Source organism: Coregonus lavaretus (genome assembly GCF_964263955.1).
Source record: "Coregonus lavaretus genome assembly, chromosome: 13".
Classification (NCBI taxonomy): domain Eukaryota; kingdom Metazoa; phylum Chordata; class Actinopteri; order Salmoniformes; family Salmonidae; genus Coregonus; species Coregonus lavaretus.
Genome location: NC_140000.1, coordinates 37,715,843 through 37,729,308, shown reverse-complemented (window position 1 = coordinate 37,729,308; position 13,466 = coordinate 37,715,843). Strand labels below are relative to the sequence as shown.

At 40.7% G+C, this 13,466-nt stretch overlaps 1 protein-coding gene across 13 annotated transcripts in view; it reads right to left on the bottom strand.

Annotated features, from left to right (window-relative positions):
- Nucleotides 1-12,815, bottom strand: part of foxp2 (forkhead box P2) — a gene marked incomplete at its 3' end in the record, with an annotated part of 118,384 nt that extends 105,569 nt beyond the window's left edge. For 10 of the 13 annotated variants that reach the window (XM_084175295.1, XM_084175306.1, XM_084175307.1 and 7 more), the window contains exons 1-3: nt 12,568-12,651; nt 2,738-2,813; nt 543-596 (exon numbers count right to left, since the gene is read on the bottom strand). Of the gene's footprint in view, nt 1-542; nt 597-2,737; nt 2,815-12,567 lie in introns of those variants that run through there. The other 3 variants (XM_084175301.1, XM_084175305.1, XM_084175302.1) reach the window with 3 other exon arrangements.
- Between the last annotated feature and the right edge of the window lie 651 nt (nt 12,816-13,466).

Sequence of the window (13,466 nt, the reverse complement as noted above, 5' to 3'; positions counted from 1 at the left end):
TCACATAATCAGTGTGTGTCACACTTACTGTGCTGGCTAGGATTCTTTTGGCTCGTTTTGTACTGACTTGGTGACGACAAACTGCCTCTGTTATCACTGCTGGATGTCTCATAGAGAATCTCATTGGGAATCTAAGGGGCTACAGATATAGAAGCTGAGCGTCTCATAGAGGGGAATCGAAGTGGACTACAGAAGCTCTGAGTTGTGCAAACTGTGTGTGTGTTGCCACTGGGTGACGTTACAGTACTGTAGCATGCACAAGCATCTCTCACTTGCTACTGTATGTAGAATTGTGCATGGAGGATTGATTTATAAACAGTGTCTCTACACTTCTCAGTTTGAAGTTCTGAATGAGCTTCATCACTTTATAGGAGTTTTCTTGTCTTGTACCTCAAGCACCAAAAGACCAGTGTATGTGAATCCCTCAAGCTGATCTCAACAAGAATTGGCAGTGGATGTGACTGTTCAGATTGGACAATAATCAAAACAAACACACAACACAGGGCATGCAGAAGACTAGTGTAAAAGACAGTATGACTCACTACTTTGGACTTCAGAATGTGTGTGCTCTTCTCACAGCCGTTGCATATTTCATCCTAAACAAATGAACATTTGTTATGAGCTAACATTCTGGTGTATATTCAACACCACCTTCATGCATGTACAGTGGCTTGCAAAAGTCAATACTTTGTAGAGCCACCTTTTGCAGCAATTACAGCTGCAAGTCTCTTGGGGTATGTCTCTATAAGCTTGGCACATCTAGCCACTGGGATTTTTGCCCATTCTTCAAGGCAAAACTGCTCCAGCTCCTTCAAGTTGGATGGGTTCCGCTGGTGAACAGCAATCTTTAAGTCATTCCACAGATTCTCAATTGGATTGAGGTCTGGGCTTTGACTAGGCCATTCCAAGACATTTAAATGTTTCCCCTTAAACCACTCAAGTGTTGCTTTAGCAGTATGCTTAGGGTCATTATCCTGCTGGAAGATGAACCTCAGTCCCAGTCTCAAATCTCTGGAAGACTGAAACAGGTTTCCCTCAAGAATTTCCCTGTATTTAGCGACATTCATCATTCCTTCAATCCTGACCAGTTTACCAATCCCTGCCGATGAAAAACATCCCCACAGCATGATGCTGCCACCACCATGCTTCACTGTGGGGATGGTGTTCTCGGGGTGATGAGAGGTGTTGGGTTTGCGCCAGACATAGCGTTTTCCTTGATGGCCAAAAAGCTCAATTTTAGTCTCATCTGACCAGAGTACCTTCTTCCATATGTTTGGGGAGTCTCCCACATGCCTTTTGGCGAACACCAAATGTGTTTGCTTATTTTTTTCTTTAAGCAATGGCTTTTTTCTGGCCACTCTTCCGTAAAGCCCAGCTCTGTGGAGTGTACGGCTTAAAGTGGTCCTATGGACAGATACTCCAATCTCCGCTGTGGAGGGTTATCTTTGGTCTCTTTGTTGCCTCTCTGATTAATGCCTTCCTAGCCTGGTCCGTGAGTTTTGGTGGGTGGCCCTCTCTTGGCAGGTTTGTTGTGGTGCCATATTCTTTCAATTTTTTTATAATGGATTTAATGGTACTCCGTGGGATGTTCAAAATGTCTGATATTTTTTATCTGTACTTCTCCACAACTTTGTCCCTGACCTGTTTGGAGAGCTCCTTGGTCTTCATGGTGCTGCTTGCTTGGTGGTGCCCCTTGCTTAGTGGTGTTGCAGACTCTGGGGCCTTTCAGAACAGGTGTATATATACTGAGATCATGTGACAGATCATGTGACACTTAGGTTGCACACAAGTGGACTTTATTTAACTAATTATTTGACTTCCGAAGGTAATTGGTTGCACCAGATTTTATTTAGGGGCTTCATAGCAAAGGGGGTGAATACATATGCACGCACCACTTTTCCGTTATTTTATTTATTTCATTTCACTTCACCAATTTGGACTATTTTGTGTTAGTTCATTACATGAAATCCAAATTAAAGTCCATTTAAATTACAGGTTGTCATGCAACAAAATAGGAAAAACGCCAAGGGATGAATATTTTTACAAGGCACTGTCCACATAATACATTCCAACACTTAAAGTTTATTGGTGTTAATAACCTCTGTTTATTGTGATGTGTTAGGACGGATCATTCTCAATTAAATATGGGTGTCTAGAAAACTTTCCCAACATTCACTAAGAAGACCTTCAGATATCCTTCCTCCTAGTTCACATTGGTTGGATCTAATGCATATCATAACTTCCAAGCTACAGTAGATTGGAAGTCTATGAAGTGTGAAGACCAAACAGGCACAACCTGAAAGGTTTCATTGCAGAGGTGGAATTCTATCACGGTGGACAGATGAAGATTTGTTACATTCTATGGTGGCAACTGGACCTCAGCTGGGCTATAGCAGTAACACTCCTGCCCAGGTACAAGTAAATACACTATAACAAAACCTTTGTCCTTAAGATTAAAGGTGTCATGCCCATAGAAAATAAGGAGGCACAGGCAAGTTTCATCCATTTTTACACTGAAAATCTATCAATTATTGTTTATTTTATGCATAAGTCAAAGATTTGGCCATCAGTGCCCCCTCAAAAAAAGTAATGCATGACGCTTCTGAGATGAATGATTTAATATGGAAATATTAAGTATAGTTACACACAGTACGTTACAATTCGTCCAATTCTGCCTTATCTGTCCAAAGGCAGAAAACCTTTGACAGGACATGAAAGGCTGTGTTGTAGTACTTACCCTGAGGGTGAAAACGTGTGGTTGTTGTCTGTCTCAGGAGGGGAAGGAATCCAGTCCAGAGATGTCTGCAGAGGATCTGTAGAGGGAGAGCAGATTAGAGAGAAATCATTACTCAAAAGCATGTTCCCATATAGTAAAACATTCTCAACCAAGTTTCCAATTCACATAGTAAATTGTAAATGGGACCCCCGATGGTGCTAGGATACATGTGGGTAGGTTTTCTTGCACATGAGTGTTATTAGTATGGCTTTTAGGGGAAAGCAATAACCTTCGGAACAACAAAGTGCACCTGGATTTGCCTGTTAGGTGACTGTATGCATGTGAGTGAGCTGGGACGATAAACCGAAAATTATCGACACCGACCATACCGATCACTTATCGCAGGCATTTTGCGGATATCGTTCATGAAGATAAATAGCCTATACTAGACAAATGTGACATTTGAAATGAAATAAGTTTGCTAATATGGGTGATTGTTAATGGGATGACTGATGGCTACAACCATCAAACTAGTAGTAGTGTGCAATGTTATGTGATATGGATTTTTTACCATTACACCTAGCGCTAGTACATTTGAATGTATGCCTGTGTGTGCGTATGTGTGTGTGTAGATGTTTTTGTGTGCATGTGTGTCTGTGCAAAAAAAGGAGGGGTGTACTTGTGGGTGCATATGAGTTTTGCTTGTGTGTGCGTGTGTGTGTGTGTGAGTATGTGCTTGTGTGTGCATGTGTGTGTGTGTCTGTGCAAGAAAGATGAGTGGTGATCTTCTGAATTTAGGTCATGTACAGTACGTGCTATCGTTAAAGAAAAATATGTGAAGGGTTATTTTCCCAAGCGAAAGGGTGCAGTGCCTTGAAGGCTCAAATTATCAACCAGTAAACCACAGGTTTTAACCACAATAATGGCATGTCCCATGTCCTTATAATTCACCTATCTGCAATTCTGTATCAAACAATCCTCAATCTGCTATTTTCACATGCATCTTTCTAATGTTTGCTATGTTTTATTACATTACCGTAAAAATTACAAACTGCAGCCACATAACCTCTCAGACGTTTTAATGCCTATACATCATGTTTAAGCACTTGACCCCTCGCAACATTTTAATTCCCCTCGTCGTTGAGCGAGCGTTTTACAGGCAACCTCTCTCTCTCTGATACTTAAGACACATGGACGAACGGCCTAGCCTGGATGTTCCTGTAGATTGTTTTTCTTTTTTTCTCCCCGAATTCCAATGACCCCTGTAGGCAACCAGCAACTGCTGAATCCTGTGGAATGTGCTCTCTGAACTGTACAAAAAGCCCTCAGCCTGAAGAGCACCGTGGAAAACAAAACCTGCCAAGTGCCATTATTTTTACTGTTTGAGTTTGGGGAAAGAAGTGTTGCACAGTGCACACAGATTGCTGTGTAACATTTATGCAGTGGAAAAAGGATACAATTCTCCCTTCCATCTACTGTACTGTCTATTGTGAAAATAGGCATGGTGATGTTTCTGTTAGTGTACCCAATCATCTATTCTAATACTGATGTACTTAAAAAGAAAATACCATACTGTTTAATACTAGCATGAAGGCTTAGTAAACATGTAATAAAGGACTAATAATACACCACCAAATCTGAATCAAACTACTTAACACTTAGCTATATTTGTGTGAATAAACGTTCAGCTAAAATGCAACCGCCTTATAAGTTGGATAAAAACATAATTTTCAGTTAATGTTCCATTCATCCAAAATGACTTGCTGAGTTTACTTTAATACAGCGATGGCCTGTGAAGACGTAATACTCTATTCAGAGGAAAAGCAACAAGAATGCTATTAGTCTGCGTGACCTCCAATTCAAGAGATTTACAAATATCACACATATCTTTATGCTTAGCTTAAATACAAAAATGATCTTTAAATTCTATCAACTTATAAATACAGACTGCATTCAAGCATTCAAGGGGCCTAATAATACCATAGACTGTTATTTACATAAAGCGCTGCGCTTAGTCAAGATAAACTATTTAAAATGAGAGCTGGAATACCTCCACAGCGGCTATAGAAGGGTCTGGGGATGAAAGAGGGACATTATGCTAACAAGTCAGATTACTGTACACAATAATTTTATCTTTAACGTAAATACCATCCCTGTGTTACGGCGGTGGGGGCGTTATGGAAAAGTCACCGGCAATAATATTTTCTACTGGGAACCAAATGCTCCTTATCGGTGTTAGGCGAGCAATTCAGGCCCCCGAACAAAGATGAGTCTTCAAACTCATTCTATTCATCACCGGACGTGTAATTACCCTGGGCTCACAGTCTAGACGTTACCGCTTTCACAGAATTTAAGACCCCCTCTCTCTGCAATGCCACCACCACAGCGCACGCCGCTCTCTCTCCTCTCACCCTCCCCGAGCACCGGCGAACGTTAAATCTGCCAGCAGATAAATTAACGAAGAATGCAATAAAACGGACACAATGGGAAGAACTTTATCCTCCCCACTGCTAAATGAGATTTCTTTGAAATGCAGATCAGTGGAGCTAGATTAGTGAGTTCTAGCTGCTGTCAACATCATAACAAAATACAAATGTGATTGTTCGGCCGGGGCCTTATCTCTTTGCTTCCATCTGCTGCCTCCTTATTTACTCTCCTTGATTTACTATGCAGATGGGCTTCTTAAGCTTCTACATCAAGGTATTTTAAACCGTAGTCACATAAAAAGGCTGCCCATCAAAGGCCCATCTCTAATGAACTCCCGTATCAGAGGGGGTTTGTGCCTGTTTTTAATGCTGCCTGTCTGGCTGCTTGTGTGAAGGGACAGAGGTAGAGCTACAAATCAGAACAACCCATAGCTATAGAAGGAGTGGCTCTGTAGGGCCACATGAGACCAGCTCACTGCATGGGGCCAATACAACCCCAGGTATGTCAAGACTACTGGAGACAGTGGAATAGAGTGGAATAGAATAGAATATATTGTATTACACATTGGCTTCACAGCATCAACATCAGCAACACCTCAACATGAAGTGCTTCAAATACCTCATTATCACCAGAGAATGGAGGACAGATGGAAGGACAAGGCAATAAACATTGTTTCTGGATGCATGTCAGTCCATTTCTCACAAGGAGCATAACATCCAAATGCAAGAATGAGCCATATCATGTCCCTGCTCTAGTTCTGCACAGAGAAACAATAATCTTCCAAGCTTTCGAACAACGTTTAGGCAATAACCTTTAATTTCATGGTGTACTTGTTACATTCAGCTACACAGACCAGATTACAAACAAAATCTTCAAGACTTCATGAAAAATAACTGCATTAAAAAGATCATGATCTTCGTCCCCATCTCGGTTTTAATGTTGGGAGCCAACAAGCATGCAGTTTAGTTTACCAAAGAACAATTAGCCCCTGAGCCCAAACAGACCCTGGCACATGTGGTTGAGAGGCGAGAGCCGCAGGGGCTCACCAGATGATGGGTGGGTTAGGAGGGAAGCGTGTGGCGCGTGGCAGCCACGCGTGTGCCAGTCATTGGCTCCTGGGCATGTCCTGCCTCACCACTACTCTCACAGGGAGAGAGAAAGAGACAGAGAAAGAGAGAGAGAACGCCTTCTCTTCCCTGTCCTGTAGTCTCTGGGACCCACTCCATTCTCTTCAGAATTGCAGGCAGCCTTCCAGATAGAGAGCTTACAACAGAGGAGGCATCCTACGGCCTTGTGGCTTCCCTACAGAAACCAAAGTTCTCTACTCCCCCCCCCCCTACCCCCCCCCCCCCTATCCATCCCTCTTTCTCTCTCTCTCTTGGTCTTTTCCCCCTTTTCTCTTTGTACCGTGCCAAGTGGGCCCAGTGCCAGTCACATTTGTAACCACGAGGGACCTCTGCCTTTTTTTCTTGTCTAATGAAATGACAAAACAACAGATTTACATATGCAGAAACAGGTGTTGTAACAGGATTGACTCCTCTTGACCTAAACCATAACCATGTTAGAAGGAAAAAATGCCCCCAAAAAGTTTATTAGCAACAGCTGCCCGAAGGTATTTAGGCTGTGATGGGCACTCAAGTCTACACCATCTGCTTTGCTGGTTGCCAGAAGTGACAATCTAAATAAAAAACCACTCATCAAATATAATAAAAATAAACCATTGTATTGCTGCACCTATATGTTGTGGCCATTTATTTTATAAAAGTGTCTGAATGAAGGCTTATGGCACTGTCATCCAGGGAAGCCCTACAAGCCACACAGCAGCCTATAATTACTCTCAACCAATCCCCTCTGTTCTAACCAGAGCACTCCGTCAGTATCTCACATCATCATGTCCAAGTCCATCCCTCTGAAATTACAGAAAATAAAACTATGGCCCTACGACAAAAGGACTAGGCCTACTGTCCAAGAACAAGTTTGAGGAAACTCTATAGCGGGCGAAATGTTGGAATGAAGTGTTACTAATAGCTAGCTAGTAAATAGCTTATAAGCTTGTAATGTCACCAATGTTATACATTGGCAAATCATTCAAGTATTCAAACTATTAGAATGTGCTAATAGGATTCTTAGAGACATTTATGATCCAATCAACTAGCCTACATGCAGTAGATATTATAATGTGGCCATGATATCAAAAACACAACAACAAATAACTAGGCATATTTCTGAAATGTGCCTCCCTTTTATATCACTGTAAAATATAATAGCCAAGAATGTCATTGTTGTCCTTTAAAGTGCGTCCATGTATTTCTGAAAGACAAAAGCTGTAAAAGCCCTATTGTTTTTTTCCCTGGATGTTTTTATTTAGACGAGCCAGTGAGACAGGAGGAACAAACCTGAGACAGTCGTGACCCTGCCAGAGTGTTGTAACTTGTTCTAGAGCAACGCTGGCAGAAGGCAGCACCATATGCCCCCAGCCCCGAGCTTGATGCTCTTTCAGCAGCCTAATGTGCCTGTCAAAAAGTATTACCCTCACAAATCCTGTGTTTTTACAACATGTTTGAAATAAACAGTTTTTTTCCCCCCTCTCTCTCTCCAACAGAATTGTCCTCAGAGACACACATCACCAGTGAGAGGAAGGTCAGTGTTTGTTTGTGTTCCTGCTGTTTGAGCAGCACATGCCTGCTTCAAATCAATACTAGCCATTCCCTCCCTTTTTCCTAGAATTCCTAAAAGGACAACTTCAATGAGCCCCAGATGTTTAAAAAGCCATGTTAATTTTACCAACAATATAATCAGATTGTAAAATGAAGCTAGCACACAGATCTAGACACTTATTCCACAATTTTGTGAATGTGACCTGTTTCTCAATTAACCATTAAACAATTGTAGAGTTAGGCCAATAGCCCTGTTATTTCGCAATCTGTCTGATGAGAGAAGTTGTTTACAGTGATACAGATGATACAAGATGGCAGATTTCGCCTGAGTGATGGCGACCTTGCCGTTCACTATGAGTGACCCTCCATCTTTGATTTAGGGCAAGACCCTGCAACCAACAAATTCTTTCACACCAGTCCAGTACACTGTCCCTTCTTTCTCCATCTAACCGTGACTTAAAGAAAAGCAAAAGCTGTCATTCTTTTACATTGCTGTGACCATAGCATAGAGCAGGGATTGCCAACTCCAGTCGGGAGCCTGATTGGTGTCACACTTTTACCCCAGCCCTGCTAACACACCTGACTCACACCTGACTCCAATAATCAACTAATCAGTTTAAAATGCGATTAGTTTAATCAGCTGTGTTTGCTAGGGATAGGGCAAAATCTCCCGAGTGGCGCAGTGGTCTAAGGCACTGCATCGCAGTGCTAACTGTGCCACTAGAGATCCTGGTTCGAATCCAGGCTCTGTCGTAGCCGGCCGCGACCGGGAGACCCATGGGGCGGCGCACAATTGGCCCAGCGTCGTCCAGGGTAGGGGAGGGATTGGCCGGCAGGGATATAGCTCAGTTGGTAGAGCATGGCGTTTGCAACGCCAGGGTTGTGGGTTCGATTCACACGGGGGGCCAGTATGAAAAATGAAAAATAATGTATGCACTCACTAACTGTAAGTCGCTCTGGATAAGAGCGTCTGCTAAATGACTAAAATGTAAATGTAAATGTAAAAGTGTGACGCCACTTCGGCCCCTGAGGATTGGAGTTGCCCATCCCTGTCATATAGAGTAAACAAGTGTTGGCTGCACAAAACAGGAAAAAGTGTGAACAAGATGTGATCCAAAACTATCAAATCCATTCTCGCATGGGAATCAAACAACTAAAAGAGAAATCACACAATTTCACAGATAATGCAGGTTGAAATGCAGCAAGTGCACGTAACAGGTAGACCTAATGGCCTTTTAAAGGGTCAACTGGTGCTTCAATTGTCAAAGTCTAGGTCATGATCAAGCATCTACTGCTAGACCTTAGCTGATACAGCATGACTGCATTGGTAGACTGCAATGGTAAGAATGCTTTGTTGGTTAGTGGTCACAAGTCTGGCTGCAGTTTGCGTAGGTTCTATTCTTTGTCAAAGTACAGGAGTCATTATGAGGTTTTGGGAACCCGCTGAACCAGCAGTTCACATGTTTTTGGTCATTTGTTTGTAGTGCAACAACCCTGAGATCGTGGCATGGTGACGTACAACGTGATATTTAGAAACCTTGCTTCCTTAGAAACACAGCATTTAGGACTGTTATACATAAATATAAATATTGGCAAGTGTTTCAAACTGACAAATGAGAATGGTTATCAGTATCACATAGTTCTAAAATGAGTCATAACGCAATGAGCAATGAAACACTCCTACAAACTTGTCCGGAAAATAAAATAAATGCTCATTGTAACAAACACGTCGGAGTTGAGACTTGTTTCAAAGACAACACTTAACACAGCCTTAAGTCTTGAGTCAGACTGCAATCTCAGTTTAATCCATATCCCCTTACCCCACCCAATACAGCTTTTCTTGACCAAAAGTCATAGTGTTTCTTACTCACAACAGCAGAAAGTCCGGCTTATAGAAGTGACCCAGAGCGGAACTAAAAAAGTCTCTGAGTTCTCGGCCTCTTAGTTACTGGGGCACACAAATTACAGTGTATGGGGGCCTCTTAAGCATGTTATACACTCTTTTATCTTAAGAACTCTATTTTTTCTAGGCTGACAGCTAGCAGCATATGATCCTGGTAAACAAATACTTTCACGCGGCACAAAAGTGCCATTAAAGGCCAAAACTGTCAACACAAATTCCATTCTTACTGGAGTGAGGGAGGGAGGGAGGGAGGGAGGGAGGGAGGGTAGAGAAAAAAAACGGAATCACCTCTGGTTGCTTTAACTTGCATGGAGGTTGTCATGGAAACATTTCTATGAAGTTAACGGGGATAAAAACAGAAAGCTTTCCAGTTTAATTGCCATTAGGCTTAGAGAGCAGAGTTGACTTGTCCATACAATAAAATACAGACAGGGTACAGGGCTCATATTTAGACACATGAAACTATGGTGCTCCACCCTTTAGTTTTTCCTTTTTTTCCCCAAAACAGAGCAACACCTCTAAGGTTGAGCAAGCAGCCAGTTTATTAAAAATGAGATGTTGGGGGATGGGTGGTGGTACGATACAAAAGCTAAGCGAGAGGCTAGAGTTCACTTAAATGAGAAAGCAGGTATTTGTTTCAAAGTTGCTTTGAAATAAATGGAAAATAAAGCTGGTGTACGAAGCTGTTTGAAGCTGGTGTACGAAACCGAAAGTAAAAGACGCAAGCACGAGATTTAAGAACGGAAGCATAGAAACAGCGTACATAGAACAGATCCACCGCTTCTTATACTTGCTTCTAATGAGAATCTATAACTCTAATTTCTATGTGAATTTGGACGGGTTGCCCAAAAGGTTAAATATTGCAGCTTTAATTTTGAGAAATGATTGAACGGTATGACAAACGTTTACACATTAATCCTTGGGAGGACATTTATGTTCATATTACCATAATGTAGCAGCAAACCACAAAATGATAAATGCAGCAATCAAAAAATGGATGCAGAGTGGCACAATAATAAGTGCACCGCGCTACTAATGCTGGTCAGCTACCATTTGTCCACATTCAGCCATATAGCCTTGATGCAGTCAGCAGAGTGAAATATTAGGTTACTTTCCCAAAAGTGAACTTCAACAACAAACTAAAAAGCACTGAAACAGGGCCTCTATAGCTATAGACTTATATAGTTCCTACCAGGCAATGATTACAGAGGTTCCAAACAAGGAGCTGATAAAGTATGGTCCTAAAATATTTCAATATTTGAAGGGTAAAAGTGTTGAGTGATGAAACAGTGGAGCACACCTGCATTTCAGGCTGGGGAACACCTGTGCACCCACGGCTTGAACAAAAGAGTTCAGTCCTGTTAATCCACCAGGGGTGAAAACTGATCACAGGCCATGCGTAGGGGTGCAGCACTGAGGGAACCTTGTTAGCATTTCTATAAGAAAAAAAGCTACACCTAGGTTATTGATTTAGGTGCAGTACTAACTAAAGTAGTGAGGTACTTTAGAGTGTTTTTAGGGGGGCCCATAACCGAGGTGTAGCAACCCATCGTCCAAACTACAAGTCCATCATGCTCATTAAGAACTATGAGGATAATACTGAAACTGATATCTCATTTTATATCTGGGCTATGAAGATATGGAATATGCTGTAGCTAGGAATGGAACAAGAATGTATACGGTAAGCTGTTAACCATTGATCTTCATCATCATCACCATCGACAACAATAATAGTATAACTAGTATTACTATTACACGTTTGCTTTCATTTTAAGCATGGTAGTCTGAGCAGCAACAGATGTTGGTAGCTAGAAGCAGTAGTAATGTAGTAGTAACTGTAGTGTAATAGGAACATCAGATAATAGCAAAGTAAGTTACTGTAGTAGTACTATAGTAGTAGCAGGCATAGGTGATGATAATAGTAATAACTGTGGCACAAGTGATAATGACACTACTAAAAATTCTCATTACCACAGATAGTAAAATAGATTGCAATACATTATTATCACTGAATCAGTAATAATAGCTCGACTTTTAGTTTTAGAGAAAAAACTTTTTCCAATATCTGCATATTAAAATGATAGTGGTGAATGCTGTCCTTTCCGAATAATCATTATAAACAATGCCCAAAAATAAGTCTCTGCATTTCAAAATTTAATTGTTACATTTAAATGATAATGCTTTGAGATTCCATTCCAGTGAATGAATGTGAATATGACTATTACATTTTTTTTTTCAAATTAAATCGCCTAACATATAGGATATTTTATGAGTATATCAAAAACATCAGAATAAGTTCATAAATCTCTGAATTGGTAGGCTACTTTCCAACTGGTTGCCTACAACTATTCTGCCTGACTTTTCAACCTATGCAAAAATTGTTTTTCTTAACGTTTTATTGTATTGTTATTAGTGCTAATGGCAATACGTAGTTCCATCTTTGATATACTGAAAAGAAAGGCGCATAGGATACATTGTTGCATTTCGGCTTCAACGAGTCAGTGGTCATCTATAGAAGAGTTCTATCTTTCCTATTGGCTGCACACGCCGGACGGTGTTGCTTGAGGGTCCTTGGCAACGAAAAAGCACAGCCGACTATTGTGTGAAGTACATGACAAGAAACAAACATTATATATATATATATATATATATATATATATATATATATATATATATATATATATATATATATATATAACGTTAAACATATGCAATATATAGTTGTTGGGATGATTTGAAGTTGTTCACAATCATCTGCACAAACTATGGCTTCATAATTTAAATTAGTAGACAGCAAGTATCGATAGAGAGAGAAGTGAAACTCAAGAGGATGGAAAGAAATAAACACATTGGTTAAAACTTACCAAAACGCAGGTTTATTTCCTCTAGGAAAACAAGAGCCACCAGGTGAGAAGAAGTCTTTGTACGTTCAGCTTCTAGAAATCTTCACACGTGACTGTACAAGTTAACCATAAAGCAGAAAAATGAACAACAAGCGCAGAGTAAATAAAAGCTCAAATATTCCTCCGCTAGTGCTGCACTCAGAGATACACGCGTTGTCTTGCGCTCCTGCTGTCTTCAGTCAATGCTGCTGTTATTACTAATGTAACAGAAAAAGCAGTACACTGAGTCCTGTTTGAATGCTCTCGAATGACGCGTAATGCGAATAAGTAGCTTGTTTTTGCAATGCGATTCAATACATCAAGATGTATTCCACGAACTATTTGGGACTAGCTTATTAGAATGCAGCCCCAGGGGAGCACTTACGCGGAGTTGAATGTTGTTATTTTTTGGAGTGCTACGACCCCATGTGACGTCATGTCCACCTGCTATGTAAACAAAAAACTATTTGGAAGCTACATGTTTGTTCCCTTTTGGAAGTCTAAGATAAGCAAACAGTCCCATTTTCAGTTAAATCTTGTTTCCAGATGAAGCCAGCTCCGAGATCTATAGTTGATCTATAAAGTTGGCCACTGGAGAAAGACAATAGTGTGAGAAAAGGTAAAACAAATTGAAATATTTCAGTATCCTAATAAGGTGTATTGTATTCTATAATAAATATATGCATTGTTACTTGTAGACTAACCTACTGATCCTGAACAGATATTAATCAATGTGAGCATCAATAAGGATGTTTATTTGGAAGGTTTGCACACAACACGGAAATAAATTATTTAGACAACAAACAGCAATTACTAAAACGTTTAGTGCACATTTACTAACTAATCAGTCCCAAATAATATATAGCCTGACGGTTTTTTAT